At 45.8% G+C, this 10486-nt stretch overlaps 1 pseudogene; it reads right to left on the bottom strand.

Moving 5' to 3' along the window:
• Positions 1 to 646: 646 nt before the first annotated feature.
• LOC106567012 (argininosuccinate synthase-like) overlaps positions 647 to 10486 on the bottom strand; it is a 55368-nt pseudogene continuing 45528 nt past the window's right edge.

Raw genomic sequence — 10486 nt, 5'->3', positions numbered from 1 at the left:
GTTTTGCACACTCAGTGTATGAGCATAAAATATTTGTCCCTTCCAGGCTGCCTGTCCATATGCAGCTTGGATGAACAGAGCACACATGCTGAGCATGGTATGCATCTACAGCCAATTGACCTCTCCTTCCACTCCAGTTGTGCCATCACAGCTCTGAAATAGCCTCATCACTTCCACTACAGTAGGTGGCAGCTAGCCTAGCAACAAGGCCCAAACACACCAGTGCAACCAACCAACCTCCCACTAGGCAACAGCTTCATATACTTCCCTGATACCCTCAACCCCATCACAGAACATCTACAAACAAAGTCTTAAACATGTAGCCCTGAATTACTGAAGTGAGCTTTAGTGTGTTCATTTTCTCATATGAGGCCTGATATGACTGTTCTGTGCCAAAACAACACATCAAATATACTGAACCAATGTAAGCATTTTCGTTTACTCTCTAAAGCACAACATTAAAGTGTGGCAGCAATAGACACTCCAAATATGTTTTATTAGAACCTACTGTAACACCTCCTAATATGAAATATTCAACTAGAGCACTACTCTGGAAAGGCAAGATGGATGAGAGAGTAAACATTGGGAAGTCTAAAGCTGCTGAAGACACAGTGGAGAGAGAGAGAGAAGATCCATGTCCGACTGCCTAGTGCTTGGAGCGAGCTTCACCCTGCAAACGGTGGTGCTCCCTTAGCCTGCAGTGAGAGAGACAGAGAATTAGTTCGTTGACAACAAAACATGTGGTTAACACTCAAGAAGGCTTCTTGAAAATACTCCACTTTTTTTGGACACAGACCTGACAGCGTTGATCTTGATGAATCCAGAGGCATCACACTGTTCGTAGTCTTCCTGCACGTCCATACTGGGGAAAAGATTAGGGGTGCAAGATAAGTTAGTTAGTAAGCTTATGTTGTTGGGAAATAGCTCATACAACTGCTCATTCTAAGCTGAACAAGTGATTCAACACCCGTCTAGCCCACAGGAGACGTAGAATGATGAATTACATTATTAACCACAGGAATAATTGTATCATTGATGTTCCACTCTATGTAAAATGTCAAATCGATTTGTCTCAATGCATTTGCTATTTATGTTGGTGATTTCAGAGGAAAAAGCAACCACAAATACACAGACAAACAGGCACACAAGTCATTTGCAGACAAAATCCCAGTTGTGTATCAACTCCTAAGTAGATTAAATGTAGAGGAAATGGATTTAACCTGATGTTTTTCTGTCTGTAACCACTCTTTTGTAAGCAACTCCTGTGATGTAACCATGGTGCCTGTGAACATTTTCTATTATATAGGGCTCTTGTGGCTCGGTCCTTTCTCCTTCTCTGTGTGTATTTGTAAAGGTGTGAGAGAGAGTGTGTATGTGCTCTATGTAATTACAGTCATTTCTACCTGCAGCGCTGACCCCCTCCCACCCTCTGCTCCTCCTCCACTGGGCCCAAGCTGCTCATCTAAGACCTGCACTCATCCTTCAGAGACAAACTGCACTGGAGGAAATCAAAAAATGACAGAATAAAGACGACAGGGAGAGAAAAAAAGAAGATTCCATCATCAACTCTCAAAACAAAGCTCCCTGTCTAACTAACTACCATCTTATGAGTGCCGTCTATGAGACGTTGAATGGCTGTGGAAGCTGGTTTCCAGAAGGTGAATACACAGAAAAACCCTGTGGTCTAATTGACCGCCAAACACCTAGCAGGCAACTTTGTGACATTTGTCCCAGATCAATGCAGTGTGTGTGTGGTGCCGTACCACTGTATTAATGACACTGTTGAGAAGACGCAGGTAGCCAGTCGCCATGGTCTTACAGTCTAAGCCTGGGGTTGGAGGGTGAAATGATGCATGTGACTGAGAGCAGGGCAGTTCTTCAGGTGGACTTTGGGCCACAATGGGATCCTTCACAGGACACTCAGCCCATCTGTTACCTCAGAATAGTGTCCCTAAGGACTCCTCTAGTGCAACCCAACACTCAGTCACCCTGACGTCAAGTCCCCCTGAGCCGCACGTCCAACAGGAGTGTGTGTGTGTGTGAGAGAGAGAGAGAGAGAGAGAGAGAGAGAGAGAGAGAGAGAGAGAGAGAGAGACAGAGAGCGAGTTTGTGCGTGTGAGAGTGATTGTGTGCGTGTGTGTATGAGAGAGAGCGGTCAAGCTCTCAGCTGCACACCTCCCCCTGCTTAACTAGAATGAAACCTGTGCTTTGGCCCTAAAAGCAGAGATCTCCTCTCCATTGGCTGGAAATGCCATTAGCGGTGGCAAGGAGATGGAAGGAGGCATATGGGGGCTTTGCTTTGGTCAGCACTGAGCCAGCCCAGGGGGCATAGAGGGCATGGGGGGTCAGGGAGCTGAAATGACTCACTTTTCCACAGCTAAGAGGCCATTGGGGGAGTTGGGGATGAGAGAGGAGAGGACCCTCCAGATATTGAGCTTGACACCCCTGCTCCGAGGTCTGATGTTGTTGTAGCCAGTGTCCATTCATTGTTGGTGTGGGGTCAGTGGAGGATAAGGGCAAGTGACCCGAGCAAACAATGGAGATACTGCATATATGCAGTGAACTGATTATACTGTACCCATAGCCAGAGATAATGGGCATGCACACAATGCTATAGGTCCTGACCTGACCAGTTCCCTGTTGCAGAGGGATTTGGGCGACTCACGATGTAGACCTGGCCGTAGAAGACAGACAGCTGCACCTTGCCCTCCACACTCTCCTGGGACTTGTCTATGCAGTGCCGGACAAACTCACACTCCGGACTGTACCAGACACCTGGGGACAACAAGGAAATAAGGAATAAGATGCTAGATAAAGGGACACTTGATTTCATGAGCAGCGGAAAGCAGCCCCCACTCATCTCCTACCCACTCCAGCTCACAGGGATGTTATGGGCTTCCTTAAGCCCCCATTAGTAGCCTGACTTAAGGGTGCACATATGTGACCCCCCCCCCGACCCCCCTCAACCCCATCCTCCTCCTATCCCACCCCTCATGTTAGCACTCCTCCCATTGCTCAAGGTGAGGCTCCCACCCCTCCCCAGTCTTGACCTACCCAGGTGATCTGCTCTGTCTGGCTGAGGGACAGCTGGATGAGGGGGGGTGATGGGTGGGGGGTTAGAGGGGAAATAAGCCCATCTCCACGGGGGGGCTCGCTCGCTTTTCCATGCCCTTCCACCTCACTAGCTATCTCCATCCCAAGAACAACCTGCTCACCCTTTCTCTTCCTACTGAGTCTGCAATGGGGTGAGTATCATAGAGTCAGGACAGGGCTGAGTGGATGGATCCAGCCACAGCTGTCATCCCTGCCCTCTCGCTGTACCGTGTTTTGTTTAGGGAATCCTCTGTGCCTTTGGCACATGCAGTGGGCCAGACAAGGACCAAGCCGAGACAGTGGTATTACACGTTTTAAGACCATAATGAGTTTAATTTATGCCCCCCTTTTGGAGGGAGCTAGCTAGCGCCTGTACCTCTGTGGCTCTCCCTCTCTTCCTGGTCTCTCTGCCTGGCCAGCTTCCTCCTCCCATGAGGGTTTCATTGCAGTGGCTCAGTAATCAGTCTCTAATGGCTGTGATGCTATTATAGGGTTGAAGGCAGGCCAGCCGGGGGACAGGCGGGCTGGGGGATTAGGACACCTGATCCAGGCGGACAGGCAGCTAGGCCCCAGTCATTCAGTCACAGAGATACACAACACACAACTTCTAGTGACACAGTCACTCCTCACCTGTCAATTACAGTGATTACCACTGTGTGAGGTGTTCTGGCACAGATCGCTGCCGTCTGCCATTCATCACCCATGTCAGGTGGGTGCTACACATTGTTATGTATTTTGCATAATTTTACCTATTTATCATCAATATAAGGTGATTTGAAAGCAAGGGAAAGTTATATAAGGCTGCATAGAGACCGTTTTTGACCAATCATTTTGTGTGTGTTCTAGGAGAGAAAAGAACCCTGCCCACCCCTCCATATGAAGTGAATCCACCATTGCTGAATGTTCTGTGAGCATTGTTTTAATGTTTGGGGTTTTACTTGTGGTATTCTCCAAATGTACCGTTGTAAAGCATCTCAGAGAACTTGACAGCCAGGCCCTGTTTGATCCTCCTGACCTCTCGGTCCATGGTGAAGGTCTGGTACCGGATGGTGAGCTTGGTACTTGATGGTGCCTCCTGGGGTCTAATAGATACCTGGTGGTAGCACACAAACATACACACAGAACAAAGTGAGGAAGAAAAAGGTGTAGAGACACATTGCCTTTCAAAATAGTAAAGGGTTGCCGGTTCGAATCCCAGTGCTGATGGGAGGGGAGTGAGCCAGCAACTGAAGGGTTTTTGGCATCAATATCTCAGGTGCCACTTACAGCAGATGTTCCCTTGAGCAAGGCACTTAAACCCCTAAAAACTGCTCATTGCACTGCGGCTGCCCTCTGCTTCAGCTTCTCCAACCTAATGTTTGTTTGTGTGTACACTAAGTGGCCAGTTTATTAGGTACACCGTTGTAGAAAATGGCTCACTCCTAAAGACAGTGAGTCACATGGCCGTGGCTTACTATATAAAGCAGGCAAACAGGCATCAAGTTACTGTTCGATTGAACATTAGAACGGGCAAAACAGGTGACCTAAGCGTATGATCGTCGGTGCCAGTTACGCCGGTTCCAGTATCTCAGAAATAGCCGGCCTCCTGGGCTTTTCACGCATGACAGTGTCTAGGGTTTACCAAGAATGGTGCAACAGGCAAGGTCAAACAAAAAACATCCAGTCAGAAGCAGTCCTGTGGGTGGAAACAGCTCATTTGATGAGAGGTCGAATGAGAATGGCAAGAATCGTGCATTCTAGCGGGCCACAAACAGGCAAATAACGGCGCAGTACAACAGTGGTGTGCAGAATGACATCTCGGAACACACAACTCGTCGGTCCTTGTCACGGATGGGCTATTACAGCAGACGACCACACCGGGTTTCACTCCCATCACCTACACTGAACAAAAATATAAAAACGCAAAATGCAATCATTTCAAACATTTTACAGTCCATATAAGGAAATCAGTCAATTTAAATAAATTGATTAGGCCCTAATCTATGGATTTCACATGACTGGGAATACAGATACCTTTAAAAAAAAAAGATTGGGGTGTGGATCAGAAACGCATGACCATCTTTTTCCTCATGCAGCACAACACATCTCCTTCACATAGAGTTAGGCTGTTGATTGTGGCCTTTGGAATGTTGTCCCACTCAATGGCTGTGCGACATTGGCGGAAACTGGAAAACGTTGTCGTACACGTCAATCCAGAGCATCCCAAACATGCTCAATGACTGACATGTCTGGTGAGTATGCAGGCCATGGAAGAACTGGGACATTTTCAGCTTCCAGGAATTGTGTACAGATCCTTGGGACATGGGGCAGTGCATTATCTTACTGAAACATGGTGATGGCAGCGGACAAATGGCACGACAATGGGCCTCGCGATCTCGTCACGGTATCTCTGTGCATTCAAATTGCCATTGATAAAATGCTGTTCGGGTGGGTGGTCTCAGGCGATCCCGCAGGTGAAGATGACTGATGTGGAGGTCCTGGGCTGGCGTGGTTACACGTGGCCTCCAGTTGTGAGGCCGGTTGGACATACTGCCAAATTCTCTAAAATGACGTTGAAAGCGGTTTATGGAAGAGAAATTAACATTCAATTCTCTGGCAACAGCTTTGGTGGACATTCCTGCAGTCAGCATGCCAATTCCACACGGCACATTTTAGAGTGGCCTTTTATTGTCCTCAGCACAAGGTGCACCTGTGTAATGATCATGCTGTTTAATCAGCTTCTTGATATGCCAGGTGGATGGATTATTTTGGCAAAGGAGAAATGTTCAGTAACAGGGATGTAAACAAATGTGTGTTTTGTATTTATATATTTTTTCAGTATAGATTGGTGTACCTAATAAACTGGCCACTGAATGTATGCATATCGGGGGGTTGGATAAAAAATCAGAAGACATTTCTATCTCGCGTATATCTTATCTTCCGCTCCATCAAAACGTGGGGGAAAAAAATGTATCAGAAGAGGGCCATGGCGTTTCCTGTGTCCAAGATAACCTCATCATCCTTCCTTCCAGGACCAACTCAAATCAGACAGCTGTAATAGGCACCAGCCATATTCACCCTCCTCCACTGTGGCTGGCAGACAGGCCAGCACCACTGTATCTCACCCCAGTCAGAATGAGCCTGTCGTGGGCAAATGACAGGGTAGGAAGCCCCCACCTGCCCAGATCTAGGACCTGGGCTCTCCCTACCCTGCAATTTACCCCTATTGCACTGTTGAGGGGGACGGAGGGTGGAGAGGGGGGTGACAAGAGAAATGAAGCAGTCACTCAGCAGTCTGTCTTGAGGTGAAGGAGGAGAAGAAGAGAAGGCCAAAAAAAGAGACAGGAGCAGAGGAAAGAAGAGCAGAGTTTATATGTTTCTCTGTTCAAATAATTCCATTCAAATATGCTAAACCACTGGGACATCTCTGTTTAATCAACTACGGTTTGCATGTATAGGCAGCATTATCAGGACAGATTGAAGGATGATATTCCTGTGGTGGAAACCCTTCATCCTTTTCCAATACTTCAGTCTCTGTGATTTCACATCTGTGGATGGGCACCTTATGTTGAGTGTTGTTAAAAGATAACCTTTCTAAGTCCTTTACAATTCTTGTCTTAGATGTAGCCTACCTGAAGGTGAGAAGGGGTGGGGGACCCAAACATAATCTTCAAATTGAGAAGCATTTACACAGCACCGCCTGCCCAAAAGAGGACTTAGAAAAACTGATAATCATCTAAACCTCAAAAAGTGTCAATCTGAGCCACTAAGACTGGGTTTCGTGGCGAGGGCAAAGAGGACAAAATAGGGAGATTTCCACCGTCACCATCTGATAAAACAGTTCAAACTGCTCTCTAACCCAATTTACCTTCAGCATCCCAAATTCAGAAGTGAACCTTTTAGTGTTATATTATTATACCTTAGCTAAACCAACTGTGGTTCAATAGAAAAACAAAAGGCCAGTGATTTCCAGGCATTCATTTTTTAATCAGTTTCTCTGTCTCTAGACCAAATCTGCTAGAGAGTTAGAGGGGTTAAGACTAAGCATTAACCCAACCTAGGCTGAGCTGGTGCATGCCTTTCAGCGTACAGCCCACGCACACACGCACGCACACTTAAATTGCTTCCTTATGCTGTTAAATCAGTCTATTTCGCGCGAGATGGCGCTGTCGAACAAAATGAAACGTCTTTGAACAAGCAAACACTGAAAAGCCACTGGTCGAGCGAGCAGAGGATGGGTCCTTCGAGAGCACAGATTAATTAAACAAATTGCAGGTGTGACTGAGTGAGCAGAATATCATTGCCGCACGCGAACTATTCAATTCGAGAGCAGAGATACTTAATACATGTCAAGACTTAGAAGTTACTGCGCTCTCATAAATACATCCCCACATTGATTTCTCTAGAAAACAAAAAAACAAATCTTGCTCTTGCAACTGCAATCTTTAACTATCATTTTAATACAGGTCAAAATTCTAGCCAATGAGCATGGTCGTCATTAGTTAGTTAACAAAGCTACAAATTCACATTATTATGGCTAACCCCAACCTATTTAAAAAATGTATATTTTTAAAATCTGATTTTAAACATAACCCTAACGTTAAAACAAGACCAAAAAGCTACATTTAGTTTTCTTGAATTTTTAACCATAAAGCCAATGTTTACTTTTTACGTGTACTGTGGTTGTGTTATCTAGTGGAAACCGGATTTTGACGGTGAAAGGCAAGGGCATGGTGAAGTAGGAATGATGGCCGACAATAACAAGGTAAGCGCGAAAGTGTTTCAGTGGAGAACCTAACTATGATTTCAATATTGAAATGCAAGTAGTTAGCTAGTTATTTGGTCTTCTGTTATTAAAGCAGGCTATTGATTAGGCAGCAGCTCGCTAACATAGTTAACGTTTAACCACGTAAATTACTAGTATAGTTGGTTTTTACTAAGAGGATTGTAACGTTAACGAGGGGTTAGTACGGAAGGAGAAATGCGAAGACCAGCATGACTGGGAGGGAGAGGCAGGGAAGGCCCTCACTGCATCCTTTTTAATTTTTTTATTTAAGCCTTATTTTACCACACCAGGTAAGTTGACTGAGAACACATTCTCATTTACAGCAACGACATGGGGAATAGTTACAGGGGAGGTGAGTGAGCTAATTGTAACCTGGGGATGATTAGGTGACAGTGATGGTATGAGGGCCAGATTGGAAATTTAGCCAGGACACCAGGGTTAACATCCCTACTCTTACGATAAGTGCCATGGGATCTTTAGTGACCACAGAGAGTCAGGACACCCGTTTAATAACCCATCCGAAAGACGGCACCCTACACAAGGCAATGTCTCCTATCACTGCCCTGTGGCATTGGGATGTTTTTTTAGACCAGAGGAAAGAGTGCTTCCTACTGACTCACCGTTACCACTTCCAGCAGAATCTGGTCTCCCATCTAGGGACCAAACCTACTTAGCTTCAGAAGCAAGCCAGCAGTAGGTGGAATGCTGCTGGCTATCCCTTTAGATAGTCTATTTGATTACTTTTACTCTGGCAATTTTTGTGCAGTTACAATAACAGTGAATGACCTCTAACCATCTTCTCTCTCTCTCATCCCTCTCCATGCAGGCCCACTTTCACTATGTGGTGGGGAACAATGGAAGTTGGTGGCACCTTAATTGGGGAGAATGGGCTCCTGGTAATGGCTGGAGCGGAATAAGTGGAACGTTATCAAATACGTCAAACATGGTTTCCATGTGTTTGATGCCATTACATTCGCGCCATTCCAGCCATTATTATGAGCTGTCCTCCCCTCAGCAGCCTCCACTGGTGGGGAAGTTGTTCTCTGCTTAGCTGACAGAGATAGGAGATACAGGAGTCCACTCTGTTCCAATTACATTGGCTCTCCTCTATGCACAGCACTCTAGTGACTTCCTGCAGGTAACCATGACTTCTATCAATCACCCCTGTAACTTAATCAGTAGTGGTACTGAGGGTTTAATCATTAGTGTTACTTTGACACTGTATGGAGGCTTCATTATTAGGACATTTGTCACAGAGACAATTACATTTTATTGACTCTGACCAACTGCTGTCTATTTGGTTAGAAAGATGGTTCTATACTGAATGTGTACAAGTAGGTAAGGGATGAAGTGAATCTATAGGAGGATAGCTCTCCACAACAAGGGTTGGGCATGAAATGACAGCAGGCTGTTCAACACTAAGCCATACTGACTGACAAGTGACGTGGATTGGTACAGCTAGCCTCAGTCCCACATAGTATGTTATCACTTATTTGGTTAAATGATTATCCAGTTGCCTCTTGATACAGCAGCAGTCTTTAAATATACTGTTACCTTGAATGCAACACTTGGATGTTAACTTTTCAATTCCAATTGAACGCTATTTGCACCATCGAGAGCATCTTGACTGGTTGCATCACCGCCTGGTATGGCAACTGGCTCGGCCTCCGACCGCAAGGCACTACAGAGGGTAGTGCGTACGGCCCAATACATCACTGGGGCCACGCTTCCTGCCATCCAGGACCTCTATACCAGGCGGTGTCAGAGGAAGGCCCTAAAAATTGTCAGACTCCAGTCACCCTAGTCATAGACTGTTCTCTCTTCTACCGCACAGCAAGCGGTACCGGAGCGCCAAGTCTAGGTCCAAAAGGCTTCTTTAACAGCTTCTGCCCCCAAGCTGTAAGACTCCTGAACAGCTATTGACCCCCCCCCACACACACATTTTTACACTGCTGCTGCTATTTATTATCTATGCATGGTCACTTTACCTCTGCCTACATGTACATATTACCTCGACTGACCTGTGCCCCTGCACATTGATTCTGTACCGGTGCCCCCTGTATATAGCCTCGTTACTGTTATTTTATTGTTGCTTTTTAATTATTTGTTGTTTACTTCATTTTATTTAGTAAATATTTTCTCAACGCTTATTTTTCTTAACTGCATTGTTGGTTAAAGGGCTTGTAAGTAAGCATTTCACTGTAAGGTCTGTTGTATTCAGCGCTTGTGACAAATAGCATTTGATTTATAACTGCATTTGTTCTCAGGAGACGTGTGTGTGTGTGTGTGTGTGTAGAGAACATATGTCTGACAAGGTGGAGTCAGGCTTTTACTTCATCACCCTGGACCACTACACCTATGAGGCAGAGGATGCCAAGTTTGAACCTGTGAGTCACCTTTGACCTTGACATAACTTTCTTCTAAGGCTTTTGGGGTCATGGGTGTTCCCTAACTCATCTTGTGCCTTGCACAACTCAGCACATATGTATCCCCCCATCTGCCTCAATGGCTTGTCCCTTGTTGTATTGGCGTAGTTACCAGACCAGGGGGAGGAGGTGTTGATGACAGTGATTCGTTCCAGTGTGATCCTCAAGCTTTCGCTGTGCCAACACCATGCCTGGCGACAAC

This window comes from Salmo salar, chromosome ssa01 (assembly GCF_905237065.1).
Source record: "Salmo salar chromosome ssa01, Ssal_v3.1, whole genome shotgun sequence".
Taxonomy (NCBI): domain Eukaryota; kingdom Metazoa; phylum Chordata; class Actinopteri; order Salmoniformes; family Salmonidae; genus Salmo; species Salmo salar.
This window is presented reverse-complemented; position numbering and strand designations above follow the sequence as displayed.